The sequence below is a fragment of the Bombus pascuorum genome, chromosome 15 (assembly GCF_905332965.1).
Source record: "Bombus pascuorum chromosome 15, iyBomPasc1.1, whole genome shotgun sequence".
NCBI classification, from domain to species: Eukaryota; Metazoa; Arthropoda; class Insecta; order Hymenoptera; family Apidae; genus Bombus; species Bombus pascuorum.
Genome location: NC_083502.1, coordinates 900,429 through 925,371, shown reverse-complemented (window position 1 = coordinate 925,371; position 24,943 = coordinate 900,429). Strand labels below are relative to the sequence as shown.

Genomic DNA, 24,943 nt, shown 5'->3' with positions numbered 1-24,943 from the left:
AAACTGTGTCGGCATTGTGGAGAAATCATGGACAAAGCAAATCCCTTAAATCATCGCGGTTTTAGAGGAACAGCCGAGAATAACCTCTGTGAAACCAGGACATCGAAACAATGGAGGCTGAAAGCTCGTGGCTCGATAATTCATTAGGCAATCCGGAGGAACGCACGAGAAAAGTGGCGGCTTGTTTGGAGGGATGATTGCATCGGTTCTCCCTTGGGTGAAATAAACGATGACAGAGTGAGGAGGGGGAGAAGGAGAGGGAGGAAGAGACGATAGAGTGACGATAGAACCGGCTAGCACGCGTTACTGTGGTTTAGCGGTGTGTTCGAATCGGAATTGCTGTTAACTAATAAACGAAATCGCCTGGTTCTTCGAGTTAACGATGCTATTCGGATATTCCCTGTGTTGCTTCGTTTGTTTGCCTTCGTTTGTGCGTGTTTGTGCTCACTTGCGTTTGCGCGCTGCCTTTACTGCGCTACAAATGTTACTTTTGCTAATTATACAGAAATTTTTAGGAAATTTTTTAGGAGATTTTTAGTAGATTTCAATGAGCTTCAAATATGTCACAGAGGACGACATTTTTTTTTCCTGTTGCTGTACATTGTCACTGGTCGGTTTTAATTTCTGAGATATTGGGACGCCCGGAAAGTTCCTTCCGATTTACATTTCCATTCCATGTACATTTATCGAATTATTTAGGTGGCATTTTCCTTCACAATTTTCCCCATCTTTCACGCAACTTGAATGCTTCACGTCCTTCCATAACCTCTCAGGTTTTTTCACGAGAAGCTTCTCCGTATCGTCTTTCGTGTCGATCAAATTGCTGAAAAGTCGGAACGAACTTGCCGGACGATCAAATATCGTACAAAAATAGTTTTCATATCCTAAAATTCGCTTCTGAATTTCGGTTAGTCTCGTATTAAACCATACGTTGAAATGCGACACTCGTACGAAATTTTATGGTGTATTTTTATTCGTTTATTGAGGACATTTCGGCTATAATACAGAGAAACGTAGTTATGCGGCTATCATAGTTGAAACAGCGACGAAATAAAAATTCAGAGTAATACTGCTTTGTGTTCGTTCTGCTGTAGGCGACTGCATTTTTATACAGCGCATCCTAAACCATTTTTAATTTTGTGTAAATAGAAAGGCAAATAAGCGGGTTATGGGTTGCACTGGAACAGTATCCGGCAATGTTGGCGTGAAATAATTTCCAATAAATCTATCGATATATCAAATATGGCGCCGTGTATTATCCATTTGTTCCTCACGTTCATACAAATTAATTAATTAATAGAATCTTAGTTTATAAAACTCTTTGAAACAATTCGCTGGACAAGCTGGATGTCTTTAACATCCCCTAAATGCTAATTTGACCTTTGCAGAAAGCTTCGTGACGTTTCTGCTTCCAGATTGAAGTACGCGTAAGAAAATCACACTTATAACGAAGTTTTGTTACTTTTAACACAAATCTTGACATGTAATGCCAATTTACAGCGATGTTCTTCTTTCTGGGGAAAAATTGAATGTCTGATACTGGCGCGGCAAATTCCAATTTCAAAGAAACCTAGTTTCGTCCGTTTCGAAGGAGATTCGCTACGTTTTACGATACAAAACAATAATTTACAAAGCCAATCGACTTTCGTAGGCTTCGCGTGCTATTTTTAATTCCTGCGCGTATCTGCTATTTGTCGTCCGGATTGCCGTTTGATGTGGCGTTACAGAGTAATAAGAGAGCCGGTTTGTTGAACAAAGCACAGCGGCAATAAAGTAGCGAATGGAATTTTTCGCTCGCCTCATCTTGCCGGCTGCTTACTCATTTTAATTTTCCCTGGCTTAATTTTGCCCAGCACTCTACCGGCACTTAATTTAATACAACTATCTCACGCAGACTTTTTACCCTGTGCTTCCTTTATTCTCTCAGAGACGGAACAAAGCTTGTTCTGCCGTAGAAATTTTACGTCTCAAACAGGTCAACCGTTAAGTTTCGTGGTTAAAATGTTATTACGTTAGGTGTTCAAATTCTAAAGATATTTTAGAGTTTGAAGATATAATCAGCAAGATGTAATAATTACGATATAATTGAGCAAATAGTTTAACACTTTGGTTGCCACGCGGAAATCACTTGTTTCGCTGAGGGCGCCACGGGAGTATTTTTATTATTCAAAGCTATTGAGATATGTATAACTTTGTGTGCTAGACTAGATTAGCCTCGTGGTAGTGATATACGTATGTGAATATGAGTGAATGCTAGTATGTGTGTGCACAGCGTCTCGAAAAACAGATGAATGCAACTGTTCCGTTAGCAATATGGAAGATGGTGAGACAAAGAAAGTGCTGAAACGCGTGCAAATGTATATCGACGAAGATCCTGGAAATCCTTTATTAAGTAAGTCTAAAACTGTTTTAATATGAATTCTAAGCGCAACCTTAGCGTTTCTTTACTTTTATTTCGGCGATTAAGATCCACAATTCTCAACAATAAACGAAGAATATTTTATGAGAAAACTAACCAAGCTGTAGTTAGACGCGCGATAATAATGCGATTCCCGATAAATATGAATATAATTCTATGATATGAAATATGAATTCTAAGTGTAAATTTAGTGTTTCTTTACTTTTATTTCGCCGATTAAGATCCACAATTTTCAACAAAAGCATATAATGGCAAAATAATAATAAATTGATGATGTAAGACAACATTCTTCCACAATGGATCGTTTATCTTATTGATGGTCACGGGTGACCATCATGGCGCCTTGGTAACAGTTGATAGCGACATATTATAACAAGGCTTCGTTTATTTCAACAAACCATTCGCATTCGTTATTTCGTCGTAAGCGAAACGTGCAGAATATATTGTTGAAAGATATAGAAGATATTAGTAAACAGTATTTGCTCATTCTATATATAATAGTAAGGTATGTTCACACTTCTAACTTCAATTATATGATTATAAAACAGCATTTACGATTATTTTTTAAGGCGCGTGTTACGGCCGTTCACGGAGAGACGCGATCGCGAGGGAAATGCGTTAGCGAGAGGCGTAAATTCTCGCTACGATTCTGATAATCAACGCCGCGAATCAGTCGTTCCCCTTTTTCGTTTAGGATAACAGAGGTAGTTCAAATGATTGTAACACTGAATTAACAGGGTTAATATAAACTTGTATATTTAACAATATTTAAAATTATAATGAACACTCGACTTTATGATATTTCTCGACGTATTCGTTTGACTAAGCGATCTGGATTTTATTGCTCCGAACCTCTCGATGCATTCGGTTCGAATCTTCATTTGTCACTGACTGCCCTTCGATTTTGTCCTTTGTTTTCTCTGGGAGACGACCCCCACCACGCTCGGGTTCCGCAACCGTTCGCGTCTTTGATCACGTATGCCATCTTTTTTGTGTAGATAAAATAACGGACCGAAGGCGAATCGATGTTTCTAGAACTCGCTGCTTGACGACAACTGCGTTTATCGCTACTTTGTGTATATCTCGACGGTCATGTAAGACGATCTGTCTGCGACACTAGTACCACGGGAGAAGGTTAGGAACACGGCCTATAGTGAGCCTCGGGGCGTAGCAGTGTGTTTATAATAATATTCGTAGGTTAACTTTCAAAGATATGAATGTAAACACAGTGCACCGTTAGATGCAAGATTTGTTCTCATTTTTTTTATTGATGTTTTAATAAAAATGGTTATAATGGTTATCGGTTATATTCAAAATGCCCCAACTGTCAATTTTCATACAATTTTTACAATTGTAAAAAGTTGAAGCGCTCCGGTTACCAATGACCACCATGGCAGTCAAAGTGTTAACGAATTTCAATGACGTTGTCTGTAACAGCTATAAATAATAATTGCCAGCAATCCCATGTATATTACGCGGCCAAATTTCCTACAATAGGCTGAATCACGATTATCACACCTGTTGTTACTGTGGTAAATTGAAATTGGCTAGGGGTTGTGGTCGAGTGGTTGGCTTATTTGTGTTAATGGAGAAGGATGGATGGCGCGGACAATCGAAGAAATAGAGCGGTGATAGTGGAAAATACAAGTGTCATAAACGCAAACCTATTTCATGGATAATAATTCTTAAGCCTGTGTGTGATTTCTTTTATGAAAAATTTTTACGAAAATATTTTATAATAAACGTTTGGTCACTAGATCGGTGCACACGGACGTCTTTTCTTTCGAATTTGAATTTGTCACGCCAATATCGTGGAATTTCTATTTTTTTCTATTCTTAATTTTAATATTTTAATAATATTTTATAATTATAATATTTAATAATATTTTAATAATAGCCTAGCGATAAAACGTTAAAATTCTTCAGAATTTAAAGCGATATTCGAGATTCCTTTGAAACGCTATACTCCGAAATCTAAAATACATTTGGAAATACGTTTCTTCGTGTTTTGCGCTCGGTAAGAGAGCAGAATAAAGCTGGCTGAAAGGGGAACGTTGAAAAATATTTCCATTTATTCCCTTCCGTGGAATCCCATGGCTTAGGATATTTTCAACTACGAAAGAGACCTCTTTGTCGCGAGTAACGATGCTACACGACGCGATAAACGTTTCACCAACGACTTTTACCAGCTCCCACGCGATCGAATCACCGACAATTCCCCGGCGGATCGGACTCGCTTTCTCTTCGCTGCATTTCCGGTTCCGCTGTTCTGCACGCGAGCATGCGCGTCTTTCGAGTCCCCTGTAATTTCGTTACCGAGTCTGCAAACAATTTCAACCGCACACCGAATTTCCAGAGAGTTACGATTGCCAATCGAAGTTGCTTGGATGCTGTTTTTTACGAAGAAGTTGCCACTATTTCCAGTGAATATTTCGAACGTGGTTTGGAAACTTTCTAACACCAACGGTATAATTCGAGGAATTGCAGAGAACCCGGATACGTACGAAATTCGACGAATTGTATGAAACACGGCGCAAGTGGATTAATACAATTTTAGATGACGTAAAGGGGACAAGGAAATGAACAGAGTAAATTTACAAAAGGAGAGAAGAAGCAACAGTTCGAATAACGCCGTTATTAGCGACTAAGCCGCAAATTAAATTTATCGTGTATAGTAGTTACTGCGTCCAAAAATTTTATTACTGGACATTATGAACAGATTAAATGGGTAAACGAAAAACCAATTAAACGGGTAAACGAAAAACGAATTAAAACGACAGGCTAATGGGCTGGTATTGGATTAAAAAAAAAAAAAAAAAATGGGAAAAAACGAAATGAGAGAAAAAAACGCCGCAGTTTTAATAATTCCGACGCCATCAATCCAAACCGCAAATTAAATCCTCCGTTTATGACTGCTTCCCGTCAAAAATATTCGAGCGAGAGGAAACGTACATGGTTGATACTGTGGAGGAAGATAATAAATAAATTACCGCTTACGTTGTGCTTAACGTCATATATCTTATGTTTTATATATAAAAAAAAGTATTCATTTCATATTTTTATTTTGTTACTACGTGGCCGACACATCTTTCTCTCACATAACGTCATTCTTCAATTATCGCCAACGTTAGCTATTACTATATAATATAGTACAATACACAATATAATATATATAATATACATATCATATACCAATATAAAATATGATATGATATAATATTGTATAGTATAATATATATAATATACAATACCGTATAGTATACATAGCATATATAGTAGTATGTGTAGTATGTATACTACGCAATATAATATTTATAGCAATTTCATCTATCAGCTATATTACTATATAATATACTGTACAATATAATATATATTATATACATATAATATAACAATATAAAATATAATACAATATATATCATATTGGATAGTATGCATAATATATATAGTAGTATGTATAGTATATATAGCATACAATGTAATATTTATTGCAATGTCATCTATCATCTGTCGTCAACGTTAGAGATATTACTTTATAATATATTACACAATACAATATAATACAATATATATTGTATAGTATACATAGTGTATATAGTAGTATGTACAGTATGTATACTATACAATATAATATTTATTACAATGTCATCTATCAGTCATCGTTAACGTTAGAGATATTACTATATAATATATTATACAATATAATATATATTATATCTTACAGTATATATGGTATATATAGTAGTGTGTATAGTATATATACCAAACAATATAATATATACCGTATAGTATAGTATATATATTATACAATATAATGTATACTGCATAGTATATTATATATACTATACAATAAATATTATATTGTATATAATATATATATATTGTATATAATATTATATTATATATAACAGAAGAAGCTTTTATATATAATATCTCCTTATAGAGATACAACTATTTAATTTTACTTTATTCCATACCTGTGAGAACAATTACACAATAGGAACATCAAAGGTACCTGGAAAAAGATTTAACTTGTGACATAATTTCAATGACGTTAGACAGAACGAATGGAGGGAAGTTCAAGACGAAATCTGAGGCGTTAAATATTCGAGAAGCTGTAAAAAAATACAAGTAAAACATATATCCAACAAAATGACGTCAATAGACTGCTTAACCAGACCTTTCAGCGAACCAACTCTAAAGAATCCGAGGAAATTTATGAACGCGATAGATCAATGAAAACAGTAAAACGGAGGGAAGTGACCGCGAAATTTTCCTTCGCAAATGCAAATTAAAAGTTCAGGAGGTGAATTTACATGGCTCTGAAAAAATAAAACACTTTAGAAACAAAAGTACAGCAATTGTAATAATACAACATTGTCACGAGTGTCATCCACTCAATTAATGTCGCGAATTAAATTTACCAAATGTCACAAAAACCATAAAGAACAGATCAATTGAAAAATCACAGAACAGACACATAATACTTCCCAATGAATAATTCGAAAAAAAAAAAAAAAAGAAAAAAGAGACAGCGGTGGAAGTATAATAATGACGAACTACACGAAACTGCGAATTAAATTTCACCGAACACGGCAGTTTCCTATCAAATCATCGGAAAATAAACAAACGGGCCTGGCATAAATTACGCGAAACGCTTTTCCACGAATTAATGGCTCCGTGTCGTATTAACGAGAGAAACGTTAGTTTGCTTCTGTCGTTCACCTTGCCAAGTTGTTATTTCCACGACGTATTAACGCCCGCAATGTGAAGGCTGCCGCAATAAACCGCGATCTCGTTTTTCGTTTGCTTCGTTTTTCCCTTTCACGAATTTTTCTCTCTGTCTTGTTTTTTTTCTCGGCGTCATGATCCGGCTTGAAACGAAAACCGGAAAAATCATTGCAACGACGATGAACAGGAACGCGGTGAATAAAGAGACAGGCAGGTTGGCAGAATCGCTATTTGCTTGGTCGACGAGGATCTGCTGTGTCAACGACATTGTTAGATTAAGTTTTATCGTTCAGTTGAAATGTTATCTTTGATAATATTCGTCTCGTACGAAAGTTATATTTAATCGATCGATTTAGATTGTAATATGATACAATAGAATACGCAACGTAATACACCGTGGAAAACATATCTTCTCTATAAAAAGAGACGCGTTTGACAAAATTTGAAGAATTTGTGAGTGAAGAAAATTTGAAGAAGATTTGAGGAAATTTGAAGAAATTTTTTGGAATAATATCAAGCAGATTTGAAGAAACTTTAGAAAGAAAGATGTTGCGTCTATCCTAAACTGTATTAAAAATATTATAATTATGAAAACTTATATAATTGATTATATGATATATTATTATATATATATATATATATCATTATATAGTTGAAATATAATATAAATTTTGTAGAATATCTCTAATATCAAGCGGATAATGTGAAGAAATTTTAGAAAGAAAGATGTTGCATCTATCCTAAACTGTATTAAAAATATTATAATTATGAAGACTTATATAATTGATTATATAATATATTATTATATATATATCATTACATAATTAAAATATAATGTAAATTTTGTAGAATATCTCTAATATCAAGCAGATAATGTGAAGAAATTTTAGAAAGAAAGATGTTGCGTCTATCCTGAACTGTATTAAAAGTATTATAATTATGAAAACTAAATAATTGAAACATAATATAAATTTCGTAGAATATTTCTAATATCAAGCAGATAATGTGAAGAAACTTAAAAAGAAAGATGAACTGTATTAAAAATATTATAATTATGAAAACTAAATAATTGAAACATAATGTAAGCAAATGATTCGGTTCAAAGACAATAATTACCACCTTTACTTTATTAATTAATTCGTTAAACTAATTTGTACGATTCGCTAAAATTGAAATAGCGTTACTACAAATCGATTAAAGCGTTCTAATGCGCTGGAACGTTGGTGCAAGTGGAAGTGTTTGGCGAAACGGCGACAGTAAAAGCGGCAACGTTAAATCTAACAAGGTAGTAATTCTCGTCCCATAAATTTCGCCGCGTCTTCGCTCTGAATTTCGAATGGCTCGGTTATTTCCATGGCTAACTGTGTTTCGTTCCTGTCCGTGTTATCGAACGTCGTCTATAAACCGTTAAACCTTCCTGTTGTTCCCCTTTTTTTTCGGTTTCGTTAATCGCCGAACCTGATAATCGTCGGTGAAATATCAGATTACTTTTTAACGGAGAATTATTTTTCCTCGTGTGCGATCTTAAGAATGTTAGGTACAAAGCTAAAACTCCGTGTTACAGAATATTATTAAAATTCTAGAAAAGCGATAAATGTCCAGATAATGGAATTTTCTATTAATAGAACAATACATAAATCTCCTGATATTACGTTTCGTATATTTGCTGAAATAGATTGTAGTATGTCATAAACAAATTACGTTGAAATTAAAAAATATTGCTCGTCGTAACAGGTCCCAGAAATTCTATTTTTTTCAATCGCGAATTTGCATGAACATCCGCAGTCTGCTTACGACATTTCCACAGTGAAATAATTCTTTGTTCAAGTTGCCTCTGCAAAAATACAAACTTTAGATGAACATGCATTGTATACCGACCGATGTTAAAGTCAAAATACACGTGGAAACTGTGGAAAATCACTAACAGCGACGGCTTAATTATGCATGGAAAAGAGCAATTCCGCGCGATATTCTACGCCATAGGAGACAAGATCACATTCTTGCCACTCGACTGCGCCCTCCAGCTCCATCTGATGGCGTTCCTCGCTTATTAGACCCACGGGCTGTAAAGAATCCTATCGTTCCTTCAATTTCGCTGAGTTCGCCTTCGTTTTCCCAGTGATGAACACACCTAAGTGAGAAACTTTTTCGGCAGAAAGAACTTAATCAACCGGCGAGATAAACTTTTTCTTATTTGACTAGTTTTTATTTAACAAGCTCGTCATACTCGGTTAGTTTGGTTGGCAAACTATGGATCAAATGGGAAACGATTTCCCATTTATATCTTCCATGTACACTCTCATAAGTTTCTTTTATTATAGCCACTATTAGGTCATTGCTCAGGTTTCGTACATTAGATCGCTACGTACGAAATATCGTCCTTTTTCTTAAGTTGTTTTTTTAAGTACGAGGAAATTTACTACAAATCAGATGTTCAGAAGATTTTTGACAGCAAAGTGAAACTTGGTTGCCACAACGTTCACGTACAATCGGAATATTACGCGAACTTCAACTTGGAAGAAGCGCGACGAAGCTTCCTGGAAATGTAAAATTAGCATTTGGGGAAGATTAAAGACTTGGGGAAGATAAAATCCACTTGAGCAGTTTCTTCACGCGTAAATTGTCTTCAGGAGATTTATAAACATAGGGATCGTAACAGCTCCGTTTTATACTCCCGAATTTTAAAATCCTGTCTTGCGGGTTTAGAATAACGAAACAAAGTAATCCTTGAAAAAGTTTGACGATTTGTAGAATTTAATTTTAACGACGTTTAATATGCGTCGACGTAAGAAACGTAGAAGGCAACAATTAGCCCAAAAGATCAAAAGCAAATAAATAAAATAAAGTTACAATCCAACATATCTGTACATAGAAAATGTGCAACACATTTATAGGAATTTCAATAATGTGATAAACTACAGTAATTATATATTGTTCCCGAAAATTGTTTAATTATCAAAAGTGTAAAATGAATTTGATAAGAAAATTGCAAGAAATCACTAAAAATCTGAGTCTGTATAACTGAATAACAGCAAATGAAATGATAAAATGAATGCCAAAATTAATCGAAACAGATAGTGGGTAGGAAAGAAATTAATTTTACTATCGAAACAAAAGTTGACAATTATTGTTATAATAACTTGAACGAGATGATAATTCTTAAGATTCTCAGAATAATTTCTTAGCGATTGTTTAGATTTAAACTAGACTTAAATCTTTTGATACTTAGTCCCAACTTATACTTATGGACGATGTATTGGATTGGCAACTAAGTGATTGCGAATTTTGTCGTTAGGTTAGGTTAGATTAGATGAGGTTAGGTTATGTTAGGTTAGATTAGATGAGATGAGGTTAGGTTATGTTAGGTTAGATTAGATGAGGTTAGGTTATGTTAGGTTAGATTAGATGAGGTTAGGTTATGTTAGGTTATATTAGGTTAGGTTAGATTAGATTAGATGAGGTTAGGTTAGGTTAGATTAGATGAGGTCAGGTTAGGTTAGATTAGGTGAGGTTAGGTTATGTTAGGTTAGATTAGGTTAGATTAGATTAGATCAGATGAGGTTAGGTTAGATTAGATGTGGTTAGGTTATGTTAGGTTATGTTGGGTTTAGGAGCAACTGGCAAAATCTAAAAAGTCACTTGATTATCGGAAAGTTCGAAAGTTTTGCGTTTCGATAGCCTTTTGCTTTTCAAGGGAACGTATTTCGCGAAATATGTACTCGAACGTTAGCGCTTTTACGTACTCTGTTTTACTAGAAATAATGCAAAGCTTTCGGCTTGCTGAATTAATTCACTTAAAATGAAAACTTGCGTAAAAGGGTATAGGGTTGGCTGGGCACTTAAAACTTTCAAATAAACTGCGGAAGTTTCACCGTTTTATTTTAATTCCAATTTTAAAGTGCGTTTCAGACGCGCCTGCCTATTTCAAATTCTCTTGCACATATTTCGAATAATACGATCGATATTTTTATACATTCAATTACGTTTCGATTAGCCTTTTCTAAACTTATTTTAGCTTTCTAATTACTAAAAAATAATAAAATATCATCGTCCATCGATCAAGAAATCCCTAGTCCATCAGATTCTATCAATTTCTTTGAAACAAGAAATTAATTGTTCTATGTATATCAATGCAAATGAATGTTTTACAGTAATTCTACAATTCTATAATGGCAGGAAATTTCTGGAAATAAATTCCTGAATTATTCAATATATGTAGAACAGTTTCACAAGAAGATAGACAAGAAAGATGGGCTCGGCCCATCAAATTCCATCGACTTCCTTCGAACAACACACAATGGCTGAAGCTCGAAGATATCGAGTGGCAACGACCTAATGGCTTAATGCTGCCACGATTATTAGTTAAGGGTTAATTATGACAAACGCGTGCTCGCTCTCTTAACTTCGATTTGAAGGCTAATTAGCGCAGAGTGCTCTTGCGATCGAATTTGTGGCGGGCCTGGAAAATTGTTTCAAAGGTCTGAAGCTGCGTTTCAACCTGCGATGACACACTTTCCCAAGTCAAAAACCAACCGAACGTTGGTCCAACTCTGTATGGCGTTGAATACTTTGAAAGGCAAATAAGAAAAAGGATAACGGGGCCCATTTGCGAATCCAGGCGCTTCTCAAATCGTAATCGGATTTACGCATTTTTTTTTTTTTTGCTCCGTAGTATCAAATAAAGCAGACAGTTGTTTCAACGTCGATTACAAATTAATACAACGAACAGTATAAATGAATTAGTGATGGTAGGTTTTGTATAATTAATTTTCCTTGCGAGCCCTAAACTCTTCCTTCGTGTGTTCGTACTTTCGTTTCGAGCTATTAGTACAGCGATAATGTTCGTTTCGAAGAATGTAAAATAATTTTCAAAGGAAATATCAGTTTTTAGAATTTTATTAATTATATTTGGCTGATGATAAATTTAATTTAACAAGAAGAAGAGTCGCAGTTTGCCACTGCCTGCAATGTACATAACGATATATTCCAATCTCTAATTAATATGGATTAATATGTATTTCGTGGGAATTCATTTCGTAAAGTCAACAACCCATGATGATCCATCGTAACAAAAGCTTGCACAGGAATTTGAAACAACGGCGTATACTATCTTCATTCTAAATGCATCAATTCTTTTTTCTTACTGCGGACTTAAGACTCGGTAAATCGACTTATTCCATTCTTCTTTTCCATTTATGAAACGTAAGACTCTTTCCTTGGTATTTGCCCCTTAAATAGGAGCTTTCAGTTTTTACCAAAGGCAATTCAATCTCGTTCCTTTTCTTCGTTCTTCGCGGGCGAAAAAATGAAATTCTTTTAATCTTGCGAAGGAAGCGTAACGCGTTTTAGTTAGAACAATGTTTGATCGATCGTTTAAGGAAATTTTGTATGGTCGATGCGAGGGAATTTTCCAATATTCAGTAGCTTTAATATTGAAAACCGTGTCAAGCATTCGACAGTTGAAGAAAGAATCGTGATCAAGATGAAAGAGGCAGCGTTTCATTTTACGTAGAAATATATACCGTTAGACTTTCCATCTCTGCTATCTAAATGAGGAACAGTATCACAGTCAGATAACCAGAATGAGAACAGAAATTTACTTTTACATACAGAAAGCTGGGTAGCAAGAAAGCTGACTAAAAGTATTATTTTTCCTATGAAAAGGAAAAGTAGAACAATTAGAAATTAATCATTACGTTATATAACAACGAGTAACTTTCTACTTACAAAAATTGCAAAATTCCAAATGTAACAATGTTATAAATTCTTCGATATTTCATATCATGAAATTGTCGAAGATTTCTTTCAAATTTTTCTTCTAAGGTTTACCTTTTTCCCAACAAAGCAGTATTTTTTTTTAATTATAGAATTCAACCAATGACCTTGACAAGTTGCTAATTCTACAAGTCATAACGATCAACATTGTTGCAAAGAATTAACATAAAAAAAGAAATCTCTTACAACATGGAACACCGATCAACGATGATTTATATTCACGGAAAAGGGAAAAATTCGATTACGTTTCTCGTGGCAGAGTGAAAAACGCTGATCGTCTGTCATCCTTCTTTTCAGTGGAAATTCTTTCATAGAAAATTCTATTAAAGTAGAAACGCCGTTGCTGCAGTCGGCGTTCGAAACAGCAGCGAAGCTTGATTTTCCAAAATCCGGTTACAGTTTGTAAGAGGCTGTAATCAAGCGGGTATTTTATTATCACAGCCGAAGAGAAAGGATGTAGAATTAATACGAAACACCTAACGAACCCACATTTTTCAACAAAATCTTGTATTACGGTCAGCTTTACAAACAACAGTAATTTGTGGCCTTAGGTATGTACATAGTCAAACGAGAAGAAAAAAGACTCAGATACGTATCGTTAAAATTGAAAGAATTTGCATATCAAACATTTTTGTTAAATAATTCAATTGTATCGTTTCTGACCATTGTTCGTAAAAGTGGTATAAAACTGACTATTCTTGAAAGACTGACTATTCTAGCAGATCTACGATATAAGCCACGATAAATCAGAGACATGTGTTAAATTTCCACATGCTCGTATTGCAATATTCCATACTGTACACTTAAATAGCCCAACATCTATCATCCCGTCACTCTATGTTTCTCAAAATATGGTAAACGGTTCCCGGGAAACACGATCAGAGGTACCAAGAGCATCCAAATTGAGGCTCAAACAAAATACGGAAAATTAACAATAAATGAAATTAGCCGTCAACAACTGACTCCTTAGATCTTGGCGCGTGCGAGGAGTCACATGAAACGCCACCCAAATCAAAGGGTAAACAAAAGAAGCTGACAGTGAACGTTGAACCAGCCCAAAACGACTGATAACGTTGACCATCTTGAAAATTGTAGGTATTTCCGGCGGAAATACTGGGAGACCTATTTCACCATAGAACGTTCAGTTTACTATCTGGTTCGTCCAAGTGATCCGCGCTGTTGAAAATTTCCTAGTCCATAAAAAAGTAGAAATAAGAAAGTGAACGTGTGAACCATTAACGCGTGCATGGAATCCCATAGAAACCCGCGGTGCCTAAAAGCGAGCACCAGCTGCAAAATGGGTGGATGGGCGTTTGATCGTGCCAATTAACAAGGCGCTACGCAACCTGAACGAAAAAGAAAAAACGCTAATAAAGCATTAACCCAGATAACCACGCAATCTGGCATCTTGCTGGAAAGAGAAGAAGCGACGAAACTCGTTCTCTTAGGGATCCTCACCCGGTCCAGTCTAAGAACCAGTCGCTTGCTGCGGGACTTAAATCCAACCGCGAGCCTGATCACCGATCCTCTCATCCCCCTAGTGTCACGTCTTCTCCGGGGGTGTGTCTCCGTGAAAATTCACCATATTTACTACGACAAGTATCACCACCCCCTACCAACCACCACCACTTTCACAACCACTACCACTTTTCTTGCCACCACTACCGGTCTTCACCACCGCCACCACGTTTCTCACTGGTCAATGAAACTTTTGTCTCCGTGTGTCATCTGTACAACATGTACACATGTGTGTGTGTGTGTGTGTATTTATACGAGCCGCCCGCAGGTCAAAGCGGTTAACTCCTCTTTCTCAAACTTTTTACATTTCAATGGCAAATCACTGGTGCGTGAAGGATGCTTATCTCATATAATTCCATTTGTTTCCTCGCGGAGTTAACCGATTTCGTAACTAAACGGCTCATATATATATATATATATATATTTACATGTATAATTGATTATACGATAACGCGAAAGATACGAAGGTGTGGGAAGGTGAGTATGTAAATGCGAGGGTGTGTAAGAGGCTAAGGAGAAAGAAAATAGACACGAACGAGGATGCAGAGAGAGCGAGAGATCGCGATTCTGGCCTCCTGCGGTACTCTCGGCTCGGGGTGCGAGAGAGCACTGAGTTCCGAGTGGATGGAGCCCCTGATACTGAGGGTGCACAGGCCGAGAGAGAGAGAGAGGGATGTTGGGACGACGAAAGCGTCCGCTCGGTGGAATCGACGCGCGCGCGTATTTCGAGCGTGTTCTCGGTGTTGTTTCGCGAGCGCGTTTTAGGGGTGGGAAAGTGGGGTTGGCAGAGGGATACCGATGGTTCGTCGAGTGGCACTCGGGGCCTCGAACCCGACGTCGTCCTGCGCCAGAAATTCTGACGCCTTCGGTTATAGCCGATCCGCTTTTGTTAAGGATACCGCGGCGTGAATACGTACGAGGGTGAAGGTGAGCGACGAGAGCGATTTTCGGGCTGCGTGCTTTCGCCGTTCCTCGTCGGCTTGGTTTGCAGTGGCTCGTGGGAATATTTGAACAGTTAGTAGAGAAAATTTCCATGTATGTACGTAGTACGCGCGTTATATAAGACGTTCTACAATTTTATATAGCAACGCTTCACACACAGACATTGTTCGATGTGGTAAGAACATTTCTGTCGATTTGTAACTTCTTTAGGCGTTGAGTAAATTTCCGATGCGTAGCACAGACAAAGCTGTAGGCCAGGACGTAATACATGTGGAAGTGTTGGAGCAATTATCAGAGAAAAGTTCCATGTGCGCTGTATAGTTCAGTTGGATGGGAGAATTTCTGTACGTGGATTTTGAAGAATCCCAAGCGGAAGGTATCAGACCAATCGACTTGATCCATCGCGCGCAGTTCCACATGCCAGCGGCGTTACTTCCGCCGAGGGGATCATACTTTCTGCTGGGGTCTCTGATTGTCCCGAAAGAGGTGGAAACGGCGTCAAATGAATTAGAATGGAGACTCGCGGCTCGAAATATTCGTCTTAGCTCGGTCGACGTGAAAAATTAACTGCACGTAAAATACCAGCGCACGAGAGATATTTTTCAGCGGAACAGGCATCTGGAACGTCTTATTATTAGACTGTAGGCTGTGGGGTCAACGTTCACGACGACCACGATTCACCGAGCAAAAATGAAGAATTGATCAAGTTCTCGGGCCAAGTCGCGATCTCGGTCCTCCTGTTTCGCTGTAATTCCTCTAACATTATTAGCGAACTTTCGCGACTCAGGACGCTCCACGCTGCGTCTAATACCAGGCTTTTCAGGCTTCCAGGCCGCATCCAATAGAAAGAGATTTTCTCACGTTTCGCTAACAGTTAGCTTCATCGGCGGTCGAAGAACGCACCGGCATCGACCTGAAACAGTCTTAGACACAGCATCGTCCTCGGCCTTTCTATATGCAATTAATTAATTCTTCTAACTAATTAAAAGATCTATACACTCCGGAGCTGTTCCATATTGAAAATTTTGTTCGTATGTTTTTCTAAATTGAGATGCCTGGTATCCTTTCATCGACTAAATGCACATGACATTGGTATCGATTTCGCTTGAAACAGTAAAACACGGCGAGAAGAAAAACGAAGCGGATCTCGCTTAGTTTCGGGGATATTTGAGTGCATTGATTAAAATTGCACGCCTCTCATATACCGGGTGGCCCACTTCACTTCTACACCTTAAACATCCGTTTAACATTGGAAGAACAGGGCTATTTCGCGCATTCTACCGATTCCGAGTATTCGCGAACAAATTAAAATAATTGCACACCTCCCATATACCGGGTGGCCCACTTCACTCGTGCACCTTAAACATCTGTTTAACATTGGAAGAACAGGGCTATTTCGCGCATCCTACCGATTCCGAACAAGTTAAGATAATTGCGCACCTCCCATATACCGGGTGGCCCACTTCACTTTTACACCTTAAACATCCGTTTAACATTGGAAGAACAGGGCTATTTCGCGCATCCTACCGATTCCGAACAAGTTAAAATAATTGCGCACCTCCTATATACCGGGTGGCCCACTTCACTCGTGCACCTTAAATATCCGTTTAACATTGGAAGAACAGGGCTATTTCGCGCATCTTACCGATTCCGAACAAGTTAAAATAATTGCACACCTCCTATATACCGGGTGGCCCACTTCACTCGTGCACCTTAAATATCCGTTTAACATTGAAAGAACAGGGCTATTTCGCGCATTCTACCGATTCCGAGTATTCGCGAACAAATTAAAATAATTGCACATTTCCTATATACCGGGTGGCCGATTTTACTTCTACACCTTAAATATCCGTTTAACATTGAAAGAACAGGGCAATTTCGCGCACTTTACCGATTCCGAGTATTCGCGAACAAATTAAAATAATTGCACATTTCCTATATACCGGGTGGCCCATTTTACTTCTACACCTTAAATATCCGTTTAACATTGGAAGAAAAGGGCTATTTCGCGCATTCTACCGATTCCGAGTATTCGCGAACAAGTTAAAATAAAACCACGTAAGGTAGGTTAGGTTTGCCGCGTGTTGACGATTAACAAGTCCTTCCTCCGCCATGATACCAGATATTTAAAGACCTCCTATTGGAATAACAATAAATTAATAACAATGAAACGAATGTTTATGATTCTACGGTAACATAATTATCGTGACTGTGACTCGCGGTACATCGACACTCTAAATCCTCGAATGGTAAATCGCGTGTCAGGACTAGTTTACGAGTAAGAAATGGTCCAGCTAACAGGTTAAAGGACGATTTTGCTCGATGCAATATACGAGGCTACTCGTTGGTTTATGTTATAGTAAACCAATAGTAGAATCTGGCCGCAGTATCTACATTATCTAGAACAGGCAGACCAGCAGCTGAAACTGTGTATACTAGCAAGAGCCTCAGTATGCAGTTTCTGCTGAACATTGTATCCTGCTTGACTGTACGCGAACTTGCGTAGAAACGACGTCACAACATCTATTCTATGTCCTGGATAACATGGATATTATCTGCTTGTTTTCTGTGTATGTAGTTTCGATTTATGGATACAACTTATGACAAAATTAGGGCAGCTTTGGAGTAACAGTTATTCGCCATTACGTTAACTTTAATTACAAAATTATGAGAGATTTGCAGTAATTCAGGGATAAACTTGCTCATTATTTTTCTGTATCCATTGAACGATACAGTTTTCGATTTTCGTTAAAAACTGAAAGATCATACGACCTAGAAATGATAACTTCATTTTTTTAACTATGACAGTAAAATATAATACTCGTTAAATTAGCTGATGGAATCATTTTAGCGCGAAAATTAACGCATTTAATGGTAGTGCGCTGATGTTCTCATAATCCTACGCCATAAGCATAAGCCGCGTGCTAAATCCTATCATAACAGGTTAAGCCTCGAATAATACGAAACTCGACTAATACCAATGCACTGTAAATGATATTTGCCAATTTTACATTAAATATACATAGAGTGTAGGTAAAATAATTACACCACAATTGTTGCCTTCTGCGCGTAATAATAACAATTTATTCGAAGGACAAAATTTACCTAATAGCCGTAAATTAATCATTGAGGGAAGGGACTTTATGGGAAGAAATGGTAAAACGGGGAATATCGTAGCATTTGCTCAAACAATTTATCGTTGACCTACTTGATACTAATAACTAAAGGAAAACGATATTAATGGTTGGGAATTCGTGCATAGATTATTAGCAAAAGATATTAGACGAATAAAGAAACCGATGGAACTATGGCGCGTATTTGTATGGTAAAACGGTAATTTCGCGCGGACCATCCGTTTCAAATGTCAGTCGTAGATTTCGCGTATCTGTGCGTGTCATTCTCCATGGAGCTTTACTCGTACATCGGAACACGAAACTTGGCACTGCTCTTACGTTGGGAATTTAATGAAATTTATATACAATAAATAAATATTAATTAACAAAATTAATTTACAAATTAAATTTAATCGCTATTGCTGGCACTAAATTTATCTTTATTAAAATTATTTCATAAATTTAACTTTCATTAATTTACTAAATCTAATTATTAAATTATTATTAATATTTAATATTAAATCATTTTATACAAATAAATAAATTTAATTAATTAATAAATCATCATAGAATTTATTTTATATTATTAATACTTATTAATACTCTTAAAATCAAAATTTAACATTCAATCGATCCTCGTAGCAAAAACAAATTATTACGCGTACGTCGTGTTAAATATAAATCTGTGATCATAAACGAAGAATAAGAGACACTTGGTGCGATTCAATGGAAACGTCAATACTTTTATTGTATCTTCAACAATTTGCAAAGATACTTATCACGCGCGAAAAGCTTCAGAATTTTTTTTTTATTATTTTATTTTGGTTTTTTTACAATTTGTCCTTATGGACATTTGGTAAAGTGTCATATCTTATTGGTGAAAAAAAATAAAATGAAATAAAAATAAATATAGCATGTGGGTGGCTACCCCCAGCGGGGTGCCAGCTTCGTTTTTTCTAAGTTATATCTTTTATGAAAAAAGCTTCAGAATGACAACATTTTTAAATCAAACGATAGCTTCTGAAACTTGTAGCCAGCTATTGGAAGTTAACTGGTATTATTTTAACAACGACGAGGGGAAATCATTTCTGCAATTTTCAAAATGTAATCTGCCTGACAGTCGACGAGCCATCCGCTACCAAGTGATAGATTTATTATTAAAAAATTATTCAAACTGTTTCTCATTTCTGCTAAAATGCTGTAAATTTCAAGAACAATTTACGTGGAGAAACAGGTACCTTAGACGCAGATTTTCAATAGAACCTTCCTTCCGTACTTTTAACCCGCAACGCTGGCGGCTACCTTTGGTTTTTGGCGAATCGATAGGAAAATATATTGATACCACTCTTATCGCAATGTGCAGTTGTCTAGAAACTTTGGTCTAGTTCGCAGTATTCCGAAGCATTTCCGGTTAAAAGACGAAATATAACGTGCTACGAAAAGTAAGATTGTTAGTGTATTTTCGTCCAATGGGTAGGATGGGTAGGCCTCGGCGGCCTGACCATGAGGGATGTCGCATGGACCATCTCACGCGACGTAACAGTTAGTTAAATTATTATTAAAATTTATTATATCGCATCGAACTCGGAGTCTCAGCGTTCTAAGCAAATTGCACTAATTGTGTTCGCTGTCATAATTTGTCTGCTGGCTTTATGTCGGTGTATTTTTAGTGTCGGTTCACTATACGTTGCACAGCCTTTTGGGATGTTTTTTTTTTTTTTTTTTTTTTTTTTTTTATAACGTTTATTGTCCAAGAAGATGAGTATTACATGTGTATGTTATTCACAATAAACAATGAATTTCGGTTGTAGGGTGGATTAGGCAAAAGTACCGATACGCGTCGGTACGACGTAGCCATGGTCTAATATGTGTCGTGGGTTTTAGGTTTTTGCGTTTATTTTTTTGTTTTTTTGGGTTTAAGTCGCATTGGTGCGTGATTTTTGTGTATTCTTGTGTGTGTTGTATTTTGTCCTGAAACTTGGCCGCAAAACAGGACTCCTCGGTGTATTACTTTTATGCGTTGTGGGATTTTGGGGGGGGGATGAGTGGGAAGGGGGGGGATGAGTGGGAAGGGGTGCCTTTTGGGATGTGTTCGATCGATTCTGACTTTGTCCTGTCGCATACTTTTTTTTTTTTTTATTTTGGTTTTTTTTACAATTTGTCGTGAAGGACATTGGGTAAAGTGTTATATCTTACTGGTGAAAAAAAAAAAAAAAAAAAAAAAAAATAAAACTAAATATAGCATGTGGGTGACTACCCCCAGCGGGGTGCCAGCTTCGTGTTTTCTAAGTTATATCTTTTGTGATCAGGCGAACATCTGTCTGATATTATATTGCATACGTAATTTCCAAATATTAATTAGTGGCTTCTACAGGGTGCGCCGTTAGAATTCGGACAGAATTCAATTTGTAGTTCCCACCATATTAGAATTCAGATGTTTGTGCTGATTGACTCTGAAGTTAGTTAAATATGTCAATAAGTCTTCTATAACCTCAAAATGACAGAACTCGTTAAGCAAAACCCGGAATACGATAGAAGAGCGGCGATTATAGAAAGTCTTCGCGCCGGGAGAACGCCGGTCGAAATTATAAAATTCTTTAGCTACCCAAGATCGACGGTATACGACATTGCTAAGAGATACGCAGCCTCAGAGTGGTTCGAGAAGGGTTCTCCTTCTCCGGCGAGAAAAGTTCAGCGTTGTCTCAAGTGAGGGCGACGTCATGCCTCCGCACTTCTTCCAAAAAGGCGAAAGAATCACAAAGGAGGTTTATTTGGAGGTCCTGAAGACAGTAATAAAGCCGTGGATGGAAATTACGGCTTCTGGAAGGCCGTATTTATTTCAACAAGATGGCGCACCTGCTCACACAAGTCATCTTGTTCAAAATTGGCTCTCTGACAATGTGGACATGTTTTGGTCGAAAGATTTCTGGCCTCCTAACAGTCCCGACCTAAACCCATTGGACTATTACGTGTGGGGCGTTATCGAGAGACAAACTAATAAATGCAGGCACCCCAACGTCAACTCCCTACGAGCTGCTATCGAGTCAGAATTCGCGACAATTAAACGCGACCAGTTGAAGTCAGCGTGCTCGCGCTTTAGAGCAAGAATAGAGCAGGTCATAGAGGCAGAGGGTGGTTACATAGAATAAAAGTTCTCAGCAAGGACCCTTTAAATGAGATATAACAACATTTTCATGTGTTTTTGTGTATTGACTTAAATAAACAACTTTCTGCACAAAACTTCTTTTGTCCGGATTCTAACGGCGCACCCTGTATTTAAAACACTGTTTCGTTTTGTTTAAAAGTTATAATTAGTTGGTGACAGTCAGTTTTATATCGTCCATCTTGTATGTTCAATTTATCGATACAAATACGATAATAAACAGCGTAATTTCAAGGTAAATAAGATAAATAATGTTATTTGAAAATGAACGTAAATTTCGATAGAGATACAGAATAATGCGGAATTTCAGCGATAATTTCAGGGTGAACAAAGTGAATAATAATGGAATAAAATAATGGACTGATATAAATTAGCTGTTGTAATGGATGAAGAAGATGGAATGAAGCGAAAAGAGCGTAGAAAGAAAACAGTAATATACGAGCACGATTTCCCTTCGCTCTTTATTATCTTGTTCATTTACACGCGAATACATCGCGTGCAATGAACCAATAATTTTTGGTACACCGCGTACATTCATTCAGCGGATCGAAATAAAAATACCAAATACTGTACGTGCTCGGCTTTGCTTTATTATTATACGTGTCCTGTGCGTTGTATCACGTTTCGCTATTATCTGTCCATTATATGAATTTTTAACCAACCGAAGATAAATTATTTTCAATTTAATCGACAACTGTTTCGTGTGTCCCTTTTTATCGTTACATGCGTTGTGATTTCTATATCTTTTTTAAAATTGTTGAAGTGGTCATCGCTTCTAAGAAAACTCTACGTCTGGTCTTTAGTTTTCTCGAGCACTGAAGCCATCGACAATCTATAGATAAAAGACTGCGTCGAAGGCAAACCATAAACTGTACACAGGCAACGTTGGCTTCGGGCTTTTCAGTTATAGGGTAACAGTGCTAGCGTTCGGATCTGGATCAGCTCAATTATATTCCGAATTTTGTATTTACACTTCAGTATTTTAAAGTATATATTTTCAACCTTACAATTTATCCACGCGATCCTTTGTATTCACATAACCTCAATTCTAATAACCTCAACGAAAATAATTATCAGGCGTATAAATGAGCAATTCAAATAAACCTAACCTGTTTTCTGGCCCTCGTTCGCTCATGTATCGTTCACACGTTTTGCTGTTATAAACGACATTTTGTTTGGCGAAGATCAGTGCAACGTAATCCCAATAAAATAATCAATTCGTAAACGTCAATAATGGCAACGAACAAAATGCATAACCGTATTCTTTACGAATTCCAACGAGGAAAAGAACGCGCGAGTGGATTTGTCGTGTTCTCGATGAAGGTATCGTTATCGTACGATGCGCGCGCATTTCACTTGTAAACGACTTCGGTTTGATCAACGAGCGACGCTCTGGAGGCCCAGAAGCAGCTGACAATTCGGCACAAACTCGAGAACAACTCGAGGAGCAGCCGGGGCTAACGCAAGAAACCGTTTCAAATCATCTGCATAAGACGAGAAAGATGCAAAAAGGAGGAAATGTGGCGTGAAATTGCTTCTCATATCTAATCAGATGTCATAACGAGTCTTAGATGGGAAGCTACGCAGTATCATCCGATGTATCCATTTCACAGTGCTTCCTTAACTGCCTGAATGATGACTTAACCGTTTGAGTCGCAGGAATCGTTGAAAAAACGGGGTCGAAAATTATTATTATTATTACTAATATGAAATATTATTATATATACGTGCTATTAACTTATAAATATTTCAATTTTCGTTGAACAAAAAATAGTCAGAAGATAACAATGAAATACGAAATACCTTCAGTTGTTCATAGCGTTCAAATGTACTGGCACTTATCGACAGAAAATTTAAAGAGATTTTTAAACAAAGTTATTCTGAATAAAAAGTCTGTTTGACTTTCTCTTTAAATAAATCTTGAATTTTCCTGAAAAATATGGATTATTTATTTGTATATATATATATATACATATGTAATAACGTAAATTCTGGAAAATCGAGTTTATTTTGGGAATAATGAAGTTAAATACAATAACAGTTAATGACAAATCTACTAGAAATTTTATTTGTCCTAAATTAATCCTAAATTACCGATCTTCTCTCGTGATGTATTGGATTGGCAACTAAGTGATTGCGGGCTTTGTCAATACCGCCTAATGGCAAAATCCGCAATCACTTAGTTGCCAACCCAGTATTCTATTTCGCAAATGACTGTCGGTAAAATCAAATAAAAGTAAAAATGTCGACTGGCGGGTAGTTTGAATTTTATAGGATTTTCGTATATACATGTAATATGGTGAAAATGTAGCAAAGTAATCGACACGCTGAAGCATCGTACAAATTGACAATAATTAAAACGCGATCAACGAGAACCGTGAAAACGATCGAGTTTCCTCAGCCACTCGTATTTAGGCGATAATGGAGATCTTGTTACGCGGAAGAGCCAGATATTAATTAATTTTCATTCCGGAGGAAATGAAGTTTTCGAGGGTTCGTTTCCGTTTTCCTGTTTGCCTTGTTACTCGGCCGGTAGTTCGCGTTTTTCAATTCTACGCATCGGTAGATTACCTTTTGCTCTTCGCTCGCGACTTCTCCAATTGGAAACGAATTTTCTACCGTCTACTTTCTTCCGATCGAGCGTTGATCGCGTTGTGTTATCGGAATTAACGACGATCTGTAGTCATCGTAAATCAGAAGCAAAAAAGTATCAGGATCAAGATTACACAAATTCTGCCGGCGTTTTTAAATCAAAATAAATTATATATTAAATTGTTATAAAATTAATCACATTTAGCTAACCGATGTCTAATGGCGTAGCAATTTACATAGCCCATTAATCTTCCTAAAATGGGCTATTAACGCTACACCTTGATCAGCAACATTTAACGACGAATTCTTGAAAATTTCATCTGCTTCGTTGTAACTGGAAAATCAATAAACCGTAAATGTTCCAATGCTTGTAGTAAAAATACTACTTTGGTATAGGCTAAATAATATTAGACAAAATTTTATTCCAAAAACAAGTGATGAATAAAGATAAAGAATAAAATAAAGTTTCATTTTTCAAAATTATATATTATATGTGTATAAACGAGGATAAAATTGGTCACGAAAATATATTTTCAAGCTTCATTGTCCAGTTGCAGCATTGTCTTCTATAATTAACATTTTTCAGATACCAAATTGGTAAGCTTGCTATTTCTTGGTAAATTAACAATAAGAATCGTATTGGTGTCTGTGTATATTCGTACAAAATTATTCCTATTATTATTCGTTATT

At 36.6% G+C, this 24,943-nt stretch overlaps 2 protein-coding genes across 4 annotated transcripts in view; one reads left to right on the top strand and one right to left on the bottom strand.

Moving 5' to 3' along the window:
• LOC132914558 (uncharacterized) overlaps nt 1-14,472 on the bottom strand; it is a 74,960-nt gene extending 60,488 nt beyond the window's left edge. For all 3 annotated transcript variants that reach the window (XM_060973759.1, XM_060973760.1, XM_060973761.1), the window contains exon 1: nt 14,384-14,472. The gene's annotated coding sequence lies outside the window, so the exon portion shown is untranslated. The remainder of the gene's footprint in view (nt 1-14,383) is intronic.
• Nucleotides 1-24,943, top strand: part of LOC132914553 (midasin) — a 137,612-nt gene that overhangs the window by 74,211 nt on the left and 38,458 nt on the right. The gene's annotated exons all lie outside the window — the stretch shown is intronic.